The sequence below is a fragment of the Euleptes europaea genome, chromosome 17, assembly GCF_029931775.1.
Source record: "Euleptes europaea isolate rEulEur1 chromosome 17, rEulEur1.hap1, whole genome shotgun sequence".
NCBI lineage: Eukaryota > Metazoa > Chordata > Lepidosauria > Squamata > Sphaerodactylidae > Euleptes > Euleptes europaea.
In genome coordinates this window covers 41,458,059-41,471,942 of record NC_079328.1, presented here as the reverse complement: position 1 = coordinate 41,471,942, position 13,884 = coordinate 41,458,059, and positions in this window count along the sequence as shown.

Sequence of the window (13,884 nt, the reverse complement as noted above, 5' to 3'; positions counted from 1 at the left end):
GTTGCTAATGTGGCCTTTTCTTGAACTACCTGGGGATCATCTCTGCTGCAGGTACCTCTAGCTTGCTGCATGGAAGGTTGTTTTGCTTTTGAAATTCCCCTCCCATAAAGTTCTTCCTGAGTCTTAGAGTCCAAGTGACCTGGTCTTGTTTCTGAAGCGGAATGAATGTATTAGGAAGTGTTCTTTCTTTCTTTCTTTCTTTCTTTCTTTCTTTCTTTCTTTCTTTCTTTCTTTCTTTCTTTCTTTCTTTCTTTCTTTCTCTCTCTCTCTCTCTCTCTCTCTCTTACTTTCTTTCTTACTTTCTTTCGCATACATGTGTCACAGCTCTCCCTTCCTTCCTTCTAAAATACATCCCCCCAGTGTTACTGATAAGTATAAGCACCACAATAAAACACTGCAAAAAAGTGAATCAATATTTTTTGTGTGTAATGTTTTACAAATACACAGAAGCACATCTACCACAAGCACCAGCAAAATGCCTCACAGATAGAATCAGTTCATGGCAAGGATGCTTTTGGGGGATGTCCGGGCCAAGCACAAATGTGCAAAAGATTTGGGTCAGTTGAAGGAGCTCTGAACTATACTACACTGTCCAAAAACCAGCTGTAGAAATCTTGCTAGTTAAAGCAGAATTAAGGAGGAATAGAAAACAGTGCAGAGAGAAATTCCACAGTAATAAAGGAATGGAAAGGGGAAAAACTACTCATCCCTAATCGGAGGCTGAATTTGAATCAGGGCTCAGACCCAGAATCTATTTCAGACTTGGGGCATGCAGAAAACAATGGCAAAGACCATGTGCAAAGTGCGTTACAGGCAACTCTGAAAAACTACAGCCATTGCATCTGGGATGAAAGAAACAAAACTTGCCGTCCGGACATCAATGGAATTTCCATAGTACTCAGTGATGTGATCAGTCAGATCAAAAACCCAACTGATCATGCAGACCACTCCCCAAAATATGCTTAAAGTACTTCTTTGGATCTCTGCCACTAAGTGCCTTGAGATGCAATTAAATAAGGCACATAAACGGGCAAGTGATAGAAAACAAATTAACTACAAATATTCCCCCCAAAAACTACTTTCTCATTTTTAAATGTTTTAAATTATGGAATTTAAATAAAGGAATCAATGAATAAGAATGTGCAGCAAGCAGAAATCTCATTAAAGGATTGATTATTAATAACTTATGAATAGTGATGATCTTTTTTTCTGGCTGCCTTCCATAAATCTGCCATGCCCCAACCTGCATTAGTGCTCTGTGGCAAACAAGAGCTGCAGCTGGACGATCTCCCTAAAAATTTTCATGAAGGGGATGCTGAACCATCGGAGTAGTGTTGTTATGGGGAGGGAAATTTTCTTTTTCCAATATTCACTTTTTTATATTAGTCACTGATTCCGCTTATTCTCTTTTCTCTCTTCTAAAAGTGAGACACCTCTTTCATTTCCCTTTGTAGTTAAAGCAAGGCACCCTTGGATCCTTACAGTTGTTTCATGTTGCACACCATGGGGGTGCTCTAGCGGAGGACAAGAAGTGCTGGGAAGACATTGTCTGCCTCTGAGCATCTACAGAGTGAAATTCTGCAGAACCTCCCCTACTACCGCTCCTCTCCTCTCCTTGATCAAAATGGAGGTGATTAGAAACAGACTCCAAATTCCTACAAAGAAGGAAAGAGGATTGTTGGATTTCAGGGAGAAACTGGGCAAAAGTACTTTCTATCAGTGGTTCTCATCTCTCCATATTCAGAAGCTCTGAGGACTACATACTGGAAGGGATTGTTTCCTTCATGCCCTCCTTGTGGGATTCCTGGAGACATCTGGTTTGCCACTGTAAAAAAAAAAAGAGAGAGATGCTGGACTTGATTGTCTAGCAGAGCTTATGTTCTTCGGGCTTCCCAGGGAGCCAGCTTGGTGTAGTGGTTAAGAGCGGTGGTTTGGAGCAGTGGACTCTGATCTGGAGAACCGGGTTTGATTCCCCATGCCTCCACATGAGCAGCGGAGGCTAATCTGGTGAACAGGATTTATTTCCCCACTCCTACACACAAAGCCAGCTGGGTGACCCTGGGGAAGTTACAGTTCTCCTAGAGCTCTCTCTGCCCCACCTACCTCACAGGGTGTCTGTGGTGGGGAGGGAAAGGGAAGGTGATTGTAAGCCAGTTTGAGTCTCCCTTAAGTGGTAGAGAAAGTCGGCATATGAAAACCAACTCTTCTTCTTCTTCACCTAGATGGGACGAACTATTTGATTTATTTATATTGTGGTGCTCACCTAGCAGATAGATGTTTCAGGGAGCAGAGGTTACTGAGGTCTGTTCCCTTGAATTTTTTGTAATTGTATTTTTTGGCGCTATTTACCACCAAGGATACTACTGAATTTCAGAAACTTGCTGGGTGGCTGTCCCATTAACTGACTTGACAGTGCCCGTAGGCTTCCCAAAAGTAAATATGGCCGGGCTGGTAGTGACACAGTGACACAGAGTTGCAAACTCCCGGTTGGGGAATTCCTGGCAATTTGGGGGTAGAGCTTGGGGAAGGGTGGAGTCTGAGGAAGGGAGAGATATGTGAGGCCACAGAGTCCATCCCCTGAGGCTGGCATTTCCTCCATGAGAACTGCCCTCTGTCATCTGGGGAGCTGTTGTAATTCCGGTAAAACTCCAGATCCACCTTGGAGGAAACAAATCCTACATCAATGGCTGGTTGACAGTGGTCAGAAGACTCTTCCTTGCCATCACCAGAATAAAGAAGCCAGCAGGGCAAGTGGCAAGGGGGCTGGACAGAGCAGCCAAGGCCAGAGAAGTAGCTGAGGTCCCCTCCTTTCACCCCCAGGGGAGCCAACAGCTGCATGGCTTGACCTTGACCTTCAGTTTCCCAGAGGATGACTCAGGTTGGCAATGGCCTGAATACACAGCCAGTTCTGGAACTATCCCTCGTTTTATGTTACATTTGCGCTTTCCGATCCTCTCTCATCATTATATCGTACGCCTCTGGACCTGTGCCAGAGCCACACTGCAACCTGACAGGATGTACTGCAAAGGTTCTCCGTTGCTGATAGACCTTACACAGCTGTCACTTTTGCTTAGACGCTTACGCTGCAAATTAGCTCGGACTGGCGGGAGATGATGGGACAGGCCAAGAACAGGCACTCGGAGTTCAGGGACAGTGTGTGCTTTCACTTTCAAATGCCTGGACCAAAAAAAAAAAAGCATTCCTAAAGGCCCCCTTCCTCTGACCCACCTTGTAAAGTTTGCTTTTACCTTTCCTTTCCTTTTATCCCTTAGAAGCTCCTTGATCAATTGATCTTGAGCAGCATATATCTAGTGTTGGAGGGATATAAGGACTGAAACAAATCTTGCCACTGACAATGTAGCCTTGGGGTCCCTGTCGCTTAGTAAAAAAGGCATTATGTCAGTCACAGAGGCATTGGATTTGTATATTAAAAGAGGGGAAATATAGTGCGATCGAAGTTCCTCGTAAAAGCGGCATTCCAAAAGGGCATGGGCTAATGAGTCAATAGAGCCAGAAGAGCAAGGGCAGATCCTGTCTGAGTATGGTATATTCAGAATTCTGCCCTGCATTACCATAAAAGGATTAGCATTCAATCTAGCCAAGCAAAAAGCTCTACAGAGACGAGGAGTTGTCAGATAATATGTATAGGCAGGCAGACCACGTGGAGGGGGTATTCCGAAGAACTGGGATGAACAGACGCGACGAGCACGAAAAGTAGTGCTGTTATAATCGAGCTCTTTAATGCGCTTTTTAATTTTGGCAAAAGCTTCAGTTTTCCCAAGATCTGATATCATATCCTGCGAGAAACCCAGCAACGCCAGTTTCTCATCTAAGATTTTTTGCCATGAGGATTTGAAAGGGTCATGCTTCAGAGAAGCTAGGAACCCCTCAGTGCTAAAGCACAGTTTAAGGTGGAGTTTAAAGGCGGCCAACCACGCCCTAGCTTTAAGTGACATTTGGCCAAACTCGGAACGAAGAGTAACGGCAGCAACACATCGAGGGGCATTTAGGAGTTTTCGTAAGAACTGAAGCAGTGGACGATCTATAGATTCATTGATGACTGTAATCCAGATGGCAACACCAAAGAGGATAATTGGGGTAATTTTCAGGTTAAAAACCTGAATAGCCCCTGGAATATATTTGCCACCTTTGGTGTGAAAAAAATTGACAATAGCACCAACCCCAGGTTTAATTTTATTGGACACTGCTTTTTGATGGGCATTCCAATTTAGGTTATGGGAAAACAGAATGCCAAGGTAAACAAACTCCTTGACTTGGTCAACCTCAAAGCCATCTAATACCCAGCGAAAAAGAAGCATTTTTCTCCTCTTGGTGAAGATCATGATCTTAGATTTATGATGGTTTATTTTAAGACCTTCCCTAGAGCAGTACTCAGAAAAAGTTTGCAAAGATCTTTTCAAACCAATTCTTATGCGGGACAGGAGAACTGCATCGTCAGCATAGAGTAGAATCGGGGTGGAATGGCTTGCAAGCTTTGGGGGGTGGCAAAACTCTGAGAAATTGGTTGCCATATCATTCAGGTATAGATTAAACAAGAGAGGAGCAAGGAGGCAACCTTGTCTAACTCCCTTGGCCAGTTCAAAAGGCTCGGTTAGTTCTCCTTGATTGCCACAGCGAACCTGAGCTGTGAGGTCAGTATGAAATTGCTGGATAAGCCATAGTAACCTCCTATCCATAGTAGAATGTGATAGTTTCAATCATAGCCTCTCCCTCGGGATGGTATCAAAAGCTCCCTTAAGATCCATAAAACCCGCTTTTACAACAACAACATATGAATTATGTCGTTCGGAGAGAGCCAGCATGGTATAGTGGTTAAGAGTGGTGGTTTGGAGTAGTGGACTCTGATCTGGAGAACCGGGTTTGATTCCCAACTCCTCAACATGAGCGGCGGACGCTAATCTGGTAAGCTAGATTGGTTTCCCCACTCCTACACACGAAGCCAGCTGGGTGACCTTGGGTTAGTCACCCTCTCTCAGCCACACCCACCTCACAGGGTGTCTGTTGGGAGGAGGGGAAGGGAAGGTGATTTTAAGCCGGTTTGAGTCTCCCTTAAGTGGTAGAGAAAGTTGGCATATAAAACCAACTCTTCTTCTTTTAAACTCTTTCACCATTTTAATGTTTTGCCTCTCATCCCTTGGGTTGAACTCAGTGACATCTGGCTTCCACCAATGAAAAGTCTTTTTCACACTTGTGGAAGATCTTGCCCAATGATTCACTCAGTATTATAAATAAGTAGGTTCTATGAGAGCATAAGAAGAACCCTGCTGGATCAGACCAGTGGTCCCATCTAGTCCAGCAAACCAGTTCCTCTGGAGGGCCAACAACAGGGTGTAGAGGCTGGGGCCTTTCCCCAAAGTTGCCTCCTAGCACCGGTATTTAGAGATTTGAATGTGGAGGTCTGAATGTGGAAGTTTGAATGTGGAGGTCTGAATGTGGAGGTTTCCTTTAGTCATCATGTCTAGAAGCCACTGAAAGACTTCTCCCTGAATCTGTCTAGTTCCCTTTGGAAGCCATCTGTGCCTCTGGCCATCACTACACCCTCTGGCAGTTCCTGTGTTTGTATTTGTGAAAGAAGGAGTGCAAACTTCTGTCAGGGCGCATCTTTGGATTCAGTTTCCCTTCCCTTGTGCAGTGTTCTAGAAGAAGGTCTACAGGCCTTCTGTGAGTGGAAGATCCCTTCTGCATTTAGTGCATGATCAAGTCATTTAAAATGTGAGCCAGCGTGGTGTAGTGGTCGAGAGCGGTGGTTTGGAGCGGTGGATTCTGATCTGGAGAACCGGGTTTGATTCCCCCACTCCTCCACATGAGCGGCGGAGGCTAATCTGGTGAACTGGATTTGTTTCTCCACTCCTACACATGAAGCCAGCTGGGTGACCTTGGGCTAGTCACTCTCTCTCAGCCTCACCTACCTCACAGGATGTCTGTTGTGGGGAGGGGAAGGGAAGGTGATTGTAAGCCGGTTTGATTCTGCCTTCAGTGGTAGAGAAAGTCGGCATATAAAAACCAGCTCTTCTTCTGATTAAGTTCCTTTGAAACCAATGGAACGACAGAGTCATGACCAGCAGGTTTCCACATTGCTTTTGAAAGGAATTGGCCAGTGATAGCTTAAACTCAATTGAGGCCATTGGGGATGGATGACATTTCCTCACTTAATCAGGGAATCTTTGTTTAAAATGGTGTATCAAAAACGTTGTGTGCTTCAAACATTTTATAACAGCGGCCACATAAAGTTTATGTATTGGTTTTGCGCCATTACTCTTCCCTTTCCAAAACAGCAGCCTAAACATTTTGTCAGCTCTGATGAAAGCAAGCCAGTAAGGTAAGATCACAAGGACAATGCCTTGAAACCTTCCTCATCCCCCTATGTTTAAAATTGTAAGCATTTAAAAAAAAAAAAGTCCATTGGCATTTGGAAATTGCTTCTCTTTAAATGAACATTTCGTCCCATCTCCCTCATCACCCTCAAGAGAGATCATATTTAAAGATCCAGCGAACGAGTCTTCAATTCGTCGCCTCTGGAAAAAAGGGCCTTTAAAATATTGGAGCATTTAAATTTTTAGTGTATGTTAATGATTTGGGGCTGCGGAATATTTCATCGCATAATGAGTTAATTTGGAAGTTGTGTCATAAAAGCAAGAACCTAACGAAACCGTTTCCTGTTTTTATTGGGTAGAACAACAGAGGCAGATCCAGGATGTTGTGCCTGCTGTGGACACCATAAATCAGCAACAGAGCCCTACGCAGGAAAGTAATGTGTCTCTTTCAAATTGCCCGCAAGGAAAAATGTCTCCATCTGCTTGCTACTCAGTAATAAATAATGCCATATAAATGGATTTTGGAATAGCTGAGGATGTGCCTTTGGAAAGGAGATTTGGTAAATTGTGGTGGTGAGAAGATTTTTCTCCTACGACACAAATGTTGTGGATTAGCAATGGTTAGGAAATGTTATCACAGAGTATTCCATTGCTATAATTTCCTACTTGTGTTCCAGGATTCCCTATGGGGGAATTTTCTGGGCTGGGGGTTGGAGTTAGGGTTGCCAGGTCCCTCTTTGCCACCGGTGGGAGATTTTTGCAGTGGAGCATGAGGAGGGCGGGGTTTGGGGAGGGGAGGGACTTCAATGTCATAGAGTCCAATTGCCAAAGCGGCCATTTTCTCCAGGCGAACTTATCTCTATTGGCTGGAGATCAATTGTAATAGCAGGAGATCTCCAGCCACCACCTGGAGGTTAGCAACCCTAGCTAGAGTGGCTGTTGTTCAACCAAATGACACCAAATTTTTAAGAAACTTAGCGCTGCCTGCCCACTAAAGACCTCCCCCCCCCCAGTTTCAAGGAAATTGCAGCAAGGGGTCCAATTCTATGGGCCCCTGAACAAAGTGCCCCCAGTCATTCTTCTTGACTCCATTCTTTCCTACGGGGTAAAAATGCAAAGAGGCCAGTAGCCAAACACACTTCAGCAGTCCCTGGCCAAAAACTTGCAAAGGCTAATAGAACCAACACCGAACCAGGTAATCTCAGCAGAGCCACATGACAACATGGCAAGCCCAACTCAACCAATATCAAATAGAGAATCCCAGCAGATCCAACTTAAGCAAGGACCACTGTTTCAAGCCCAACAACATCAACAATTTCAAACCACAGAATTGCGGCAGAACCCAAGGCCTATGTGGAAAGCCCAAAAAAACCAACAGCCTGTCATCCCTGGAGCTCCTATTCCCTCCCACCCCTGTAAAGAAGAAATACAACACCAGTACAGAATGCATTAGCTTCATTTTAGGTGCTTCTGTGGGATCTGCTTGTGCTTGAGCCAGTGTGGTGTAGTGGTCAAGAGCAGTGATTTGGAGTGTTGGAGTCTGATCTGAAGCATGAGACGTGCATGTATTTCCTCATTCGCTTGGCAATTTTTATGAGTCAGCGCACCGAACCCCCTCCCCCTTGATAAGAGTGAACTGCTAGGCGCTGGTAGAAACTTCATATGTGTGTGTAAGTATCAGCTTCTGTTGATATGTTGCTTTAGTTGCCAGCGTGGTGTAGCGTTTAAGAGTGGTGGTTTGGAGTGGTGGAGCCTGATCTGGAGAACCGGGTTTGATTCCCCACTACTCCACATGAGCGGCGGAGGCTAATCTGGTGAACTGGGTTGGTTTCCCCTCTCCTACACACGAAGCCAGCTGGGTGACCCTGGGCAAGTCATGCTCTCTCAGCCTCACCTACCTCACAGGGTGTCTGTTGTGGGGAGGAGAAGGGAAGGTGATTGTAAGCCGTTTGATTCTGCCTTCAGTGGTAGAGAAAGTCGGCATATAAAAACCAATTCTTCTTGTTGTTGTTGTTTTAATTTGAGATACTCTACTTGCTTAGCATCTCTAATTCCAATTATATTTGTGGGAGGGGTGTGTGTTTTTTCCTTTATGAGAGTGGCAAGAACAACATCTTTGATACCATAGCTATTAGCTATCTGTTTTGTCTAGCTTGGCCCTAAGACCTTTTCAGTGGAGATCCCAGGTACCGAACTGGGGATCTCCTACCTGCAAAGTATGCACTCTATCACTGAGCTATGGTCTCCTTCCCCCTTCAAAGTAATCTTCCCCATGGAGACATATGCACATTTTCTGCACAGTCTCATTCCAATATGGTGTAGTGGTTAAGAGCAGTGGTTAAAAGCGGTAGACTCTAATCTGCAGAACTGGGTTTGATTCTCCACTCCACCACATGAGCGGCGAATGCTAATCTGGTGAACTGGGTTGGTTTCCCCACTCCTCCACATGAAGCCAGCTGGGGGTCCTTGGGCTAGTCACAGCTCTCTTATAGAGTTAAAAAAAGTTCTTACAAATTAGTAAGAGTTGATAGGTACAAAAATAACATCTCTCTCTCTCTCTTCTCTCTCTCTCTCTCTCTCTCTCTCTCTCTCTCTCTCTCTCTCTCTCTCTCTCTCTCTCTCTCTTCCTCCCTCCAAACAGGCAATCCCTGTGTATCTTTCTAGAAGGTGTGGAAGAAGCTGTAATTAAAGTCTCCTACTGACAAAGTGGTGCCCAGATTACGCTGGGGTCAAGGAAAGCTGAGAACAGGCCTTTGAATGGCAGGCAGTGCTGAGAAACAAAGGCAGTGAATTATGTTAACTTCAAAAGCAAATAAAAGCCCAGGCCATCTCGGGCTGCTTGGCTTCAGTACAGGGAATTATTCTCAAAACCCATGGATGCCTTCCGTTATTCTCTGAAAGGTTTCCTTTGTTTATCCCTAGAGCTGGCGTACAGTATGAAGATCTCCAGCCAGCAGGTATGATAGATTCATCTCTTTCCTCCTCTGTCTTATCACCTTGCTTTTACCTTTGACCTCTGGGCAAATTGGATTTGGGTTTAAATTGCGCCGATGGTGCGTCTCTCCATATTTATTCCAAAGAGACAGAGTTCAAAATCTTGATGCTTGGAACCCTCTATAAAAGAGACTTAAATAAAATATGTGCATCCCTTGATCCAACATTAGCATTTAATTGTTGGGGTTTTGTTAACGGTCAAATGGAGTGGCAAGAAAAGGATTCTAGTGCATCTTCTCATGATCTGAATTCTCTTGTAAAAGCCTCACATTTAATATTGTCATTTGATTTCCCTGCCCCCTCCCTTCACACACTCCCCTTTCCCTCTAATGCCCACTTTTGGATTCAGCAATTTAAGTTCTTCTCCTTCCCTTCTCCTTCCCTGTAGCATCCATGGCATCATAGAAGCTCAACCAATGACAGTAAAAGGGATACGAAGATCAACCTCAAGAAGCAATAAATTTCTTATTCTCAAAAACAGATATACAGTTTTCTGTAAATATCCAAAATTGTACTTAAACATGCGTATTCTATTACATTTCTATTTTTTACCCTAATAGTGCCATCCTAAGCAGAGTTGCTTCCTTCTAAGTCCATTGAAGTCAATAGGCTTACCAGGGTATAACTCTGCTAGGATGGCACTGTTAATTTCTTAGAGAATCTTAAGAGTATTTGTCTACTTACTTATTAACCGTACATTCCTGAGGTTGGGGGCCGATTCCTCTTGGAAGGCGCCGTGACCTTGCCGCCAGCATAAGTGTGTCTAATCACAGCACAAGATGCACTGGCGAGGTCAGTTCCATCGGCCGCTGAGCGCCCTAAAGCTGCACGCTGCTCCTCCGCCGGCACAGTCTCCCCATGGCGCTGGAGTGGGGGGTGTTCCCAGGGCGTTTCTAGGGTGGGACGGGGGGGAGGAGCCACCAGTAGGTGGCTTTCTGTCTCCTTTTGCCCCATTACGCCAGCGCCAAGTACAGCGTTGCTGCACCTTCTTTTTAGCAGGCGCAGCCTTGCTGTTCTCTGTAGGGCGAAAGGCCCTGTTTAACAAGAAGAAGAAGAAGAAGAAGCTGCGAAAAGGCTTTTTTTTGTTTTTTGGCGTATGGGGAACGGCTTTAGGAGGTGGCTCACCTGCTCCTTCTCCCCACCATTCCCTTACGCCGAATCTCGGGAATGCACGGTATTTATCAAGAAGACGCAGAAGGAGGAGGAGGAGGAGGAGGAGGAGGTTGGTTTTTATATGCCGACTTTCTCAACCACTCAAGGGAGAATCAAACCAGCTTACAATCACCTTCCCTTCTCCTCCCCACAAAAGACACCCTGTGAGGTAGATGGGGCTTAGAGAGTGTGACTAGCCCAAGGTCACCCAGCTGCCTTCGCGTGTAGGAGTGGGGAAACAAATCCAGTTCACCAGATTAGCCTCCGCCGTTCATGTGGAGGAGTGGGGATCAAACCTGGTTGCTGTCCCAGGGCTACTGGGCTAAGGCACCGGTGATGTAAGTGTAATCTTTTAACTTTTCATAAACAGCACAATTAGGCAAAGCTTAAACAGAAGGAATTTTTTTATTGGAGAAACATGGCCACAACTATTTTTTGGCAACAGCAATAATAACGCATTGGCACAGCATGGAGAGCTGGACTGGGGCATCAGCCGGCCTCATGCGAACTGATGTGAGCATGCACTCCCAGCGAGCCCGCTGGGAGTAGCAAGGGATGACGGTGCAGGGAACACACCTGGGCTTGCGCCACTAGATGTTCCCCCGTCACTTGGGTGGAGGTCAAACCAGCCAACCCGAAGCAGCAACTCAACCCATGACCTCGCCCAAAACCCCTTATTGGGTTCCCCCCAACTCGGGGAAGGGGCACACAGGCCGCTTCCCCCCATCAGAACCAATCCAGCCCCATGCGCAACCCGCCATAGCTGTGACATTTTAAAGCAGAACAACAAAATTTTGCAAACAGGGGAGGGGGGAGGGACAGAGCCGGAGACGAACTGCCTGGAGGCGGGGAGGGCTCCGATTTTATGCGGCACAGGAGGACCGGAGTGAAAACTCCCCTCCTGTTCTGCCGTGCCCAGCCCCGCCCCAGCCTGATCATGACAGGCTCATTTGAGCCCCTGGGCTTTAAATTGATTGGCTGGGGAGGCAGGAGCCTCCCTTCAGCCAATCCCCTGACAAAGCCTGGGGCCAGCACGGGAACCACCGTTGCCCCCCACCCTCCTCCCGGGACACCAAGTCTGGCTCTGGGTAAGCCCCGGAACCATTGCTTCTCCTGATCAGAGTCCACTGCTCCAAACCACCACTCTTAACCACTATACCATGCCGGCTCTTTTCCTTATTACTCAAAGTGGTTTAGTAGCAGCAGCAGCAGCAGCAGGCTCATAGCCTACAAAATTCTATTGGCTGCAGCTGCAATAGCAGCAGGGTAAAGGAAGTCTGCTTATGCTCCTATTTCCCCCCCCCCCCCAATGAACTATAACTTAAAGGATGGAACACCCCAGTTATTTTGTTCAGCTTGCCTGGTCCCTTCTGACAATTGCGCTAACAGACCTGGTTCTATTTATGCCAAGAAATTTATGACTCTTTGCCACAGGAGAAGCTCATCTATCTGCCAACCCGTGTCAGCAGAATTATAAACCTGTCAACACCATAGTAATTCAGGAGTGACCTATGCTGGCTGTAAAACTCGATGCAAATGCTCAGATAATGTATAACACGCAATGAAACAATTCACCGCAAATAATAATAGCGCTATGAAATAAAATAAGGGCATAGTTCCCTGTCTTTAAAATAATGAAGAGCTTATAGATCAACACTGAATCATTTAGAAGGCAGTGGTGGTTGTGTTTTGTCAGGGGGGGGGGAATGTTTGTGTTTAAGAGATCAGCATATATTTGCTCTTTCAGCATGGCCCTTCTTGTGTGACGGTGTAAATGGTTAGACCATTCCTGAATCAAAGATATTTAATGATGCCCCCAAAAAATTATTTCTGCATTTGCTGCAAAAATCCCCCCTCTGTTTATTCTGAAGTTGCTTCCCTAGATCAGCACTTAATATGCAAGATCTTTTTTTCAATCCACTACTTCCTTTTTTGTGCTGATAATGAATTTGGCTTCCCCCCCCCCCCCGCAATAAACCCTATACCGAAATTAATCCTGGCATGTAAAAATTCCAAGAGAGCCCATTGAAAAGTCCAAAATGTTATGGGTTTGCATTACACGGATCAGTGAAATTAGAGTAACCATTGCAAATTAGCTCAATTTCTGGAGTCACGCAGAGAAAGAAATCCTGCCTTTCACTCACTGCATGCCCTGGGATTATACAGAATTTGCCGTATAATAGCACGCCTAATTACTTATATGCATTTTGAGTGTTCTTTTCTCCAAGCCTAAACAGTCAAAGACCAAAACATTCTATTAAATGATTAAGTATATTGAATCGTTTGATTGCCTTCTGCTAAACATTATGCGGAAACTCACCCAGACAGAGCATGTAGCAACACTTAAATGTTAAACACTTAATCCTTTTACTTATGAATTTTCTAACGACGGTTCTCCTGGGAATTGGATTCTTTCCTCCGTTTCTTCAGTGCTTAGCTGGTAGGTTGCATTCAGCTCAATAGGTCAACCACGGTTTGAGCCTGAGCTAGGAGGATTCCCAGCCGTGCTTTCTGCAGAAGCCACATTATGGAGAGAACTGAACATGAAAAGAAACTCAGGGCCACTGCTGAAAATGACAGCCCTGAGTCAAATTCCAACCTCCATTAGTTCAGCGATCAGTTTACTTGGAGAAAATTGCCGTTTTGGAAGGTGGACTGTATGGCATTATACCCCATTGAAGTCCCTCCCCTCCCCAAACCCCACCCTCCTCAGGTTCCACGCCCCAAAATCTCCAGGTATTTCCCAACGCGGAGATGGCAACCCTATCTGTGCCCCATGCTTTTGCATTTTGTGCTGAGCATGCATTGCATCTGGGAAAGCATAAATGCAATTGGCATTTCACCATGCAATTTTAACTTTGATTTTTATTGTGTTTTACTGAATATTTTGTAAACAAGCTTCGGGGATTCTTTGGTCCAAAGACATTCTCCAAGTCAGCCAAATGAATAAATAATAAAGGTGTGCAGAATCCACAAGAAAACAAACTTAGCACCCAATTAAGGCCATGTTTTTTCCTGTTGCCATGGCACATGTGTATTGCAGAAATGCCCCATTAAGGCGAACATGGCTCTCAGAAAGCTGAGACCAACTAGGCAGCTGAGGGGCACGGAAGTGATTGTCGGCTGTCACTCGTGACGGATACGCTTGCCAGAATCATAGGCTTGTGGAAGGCTGACCTTGTGCAGAGGGTGATCTGTCTTCATGGGACCTGTCATATGCTCAAGTCTCAATTTCACAGAGGAAGAGCCAGGACTGCAAAGCGAAAGGGCCTTGGACACCACTAAAGAGAAGGAATGTGAAAAAGCGCCAGGGTCTCACCAGTAGTTACAAAACGATCTGCAAAGGCTCACATGGCCCTATTTCCCCCTGGTGAATTGATAAACACAGCCTCAAATGACTTCT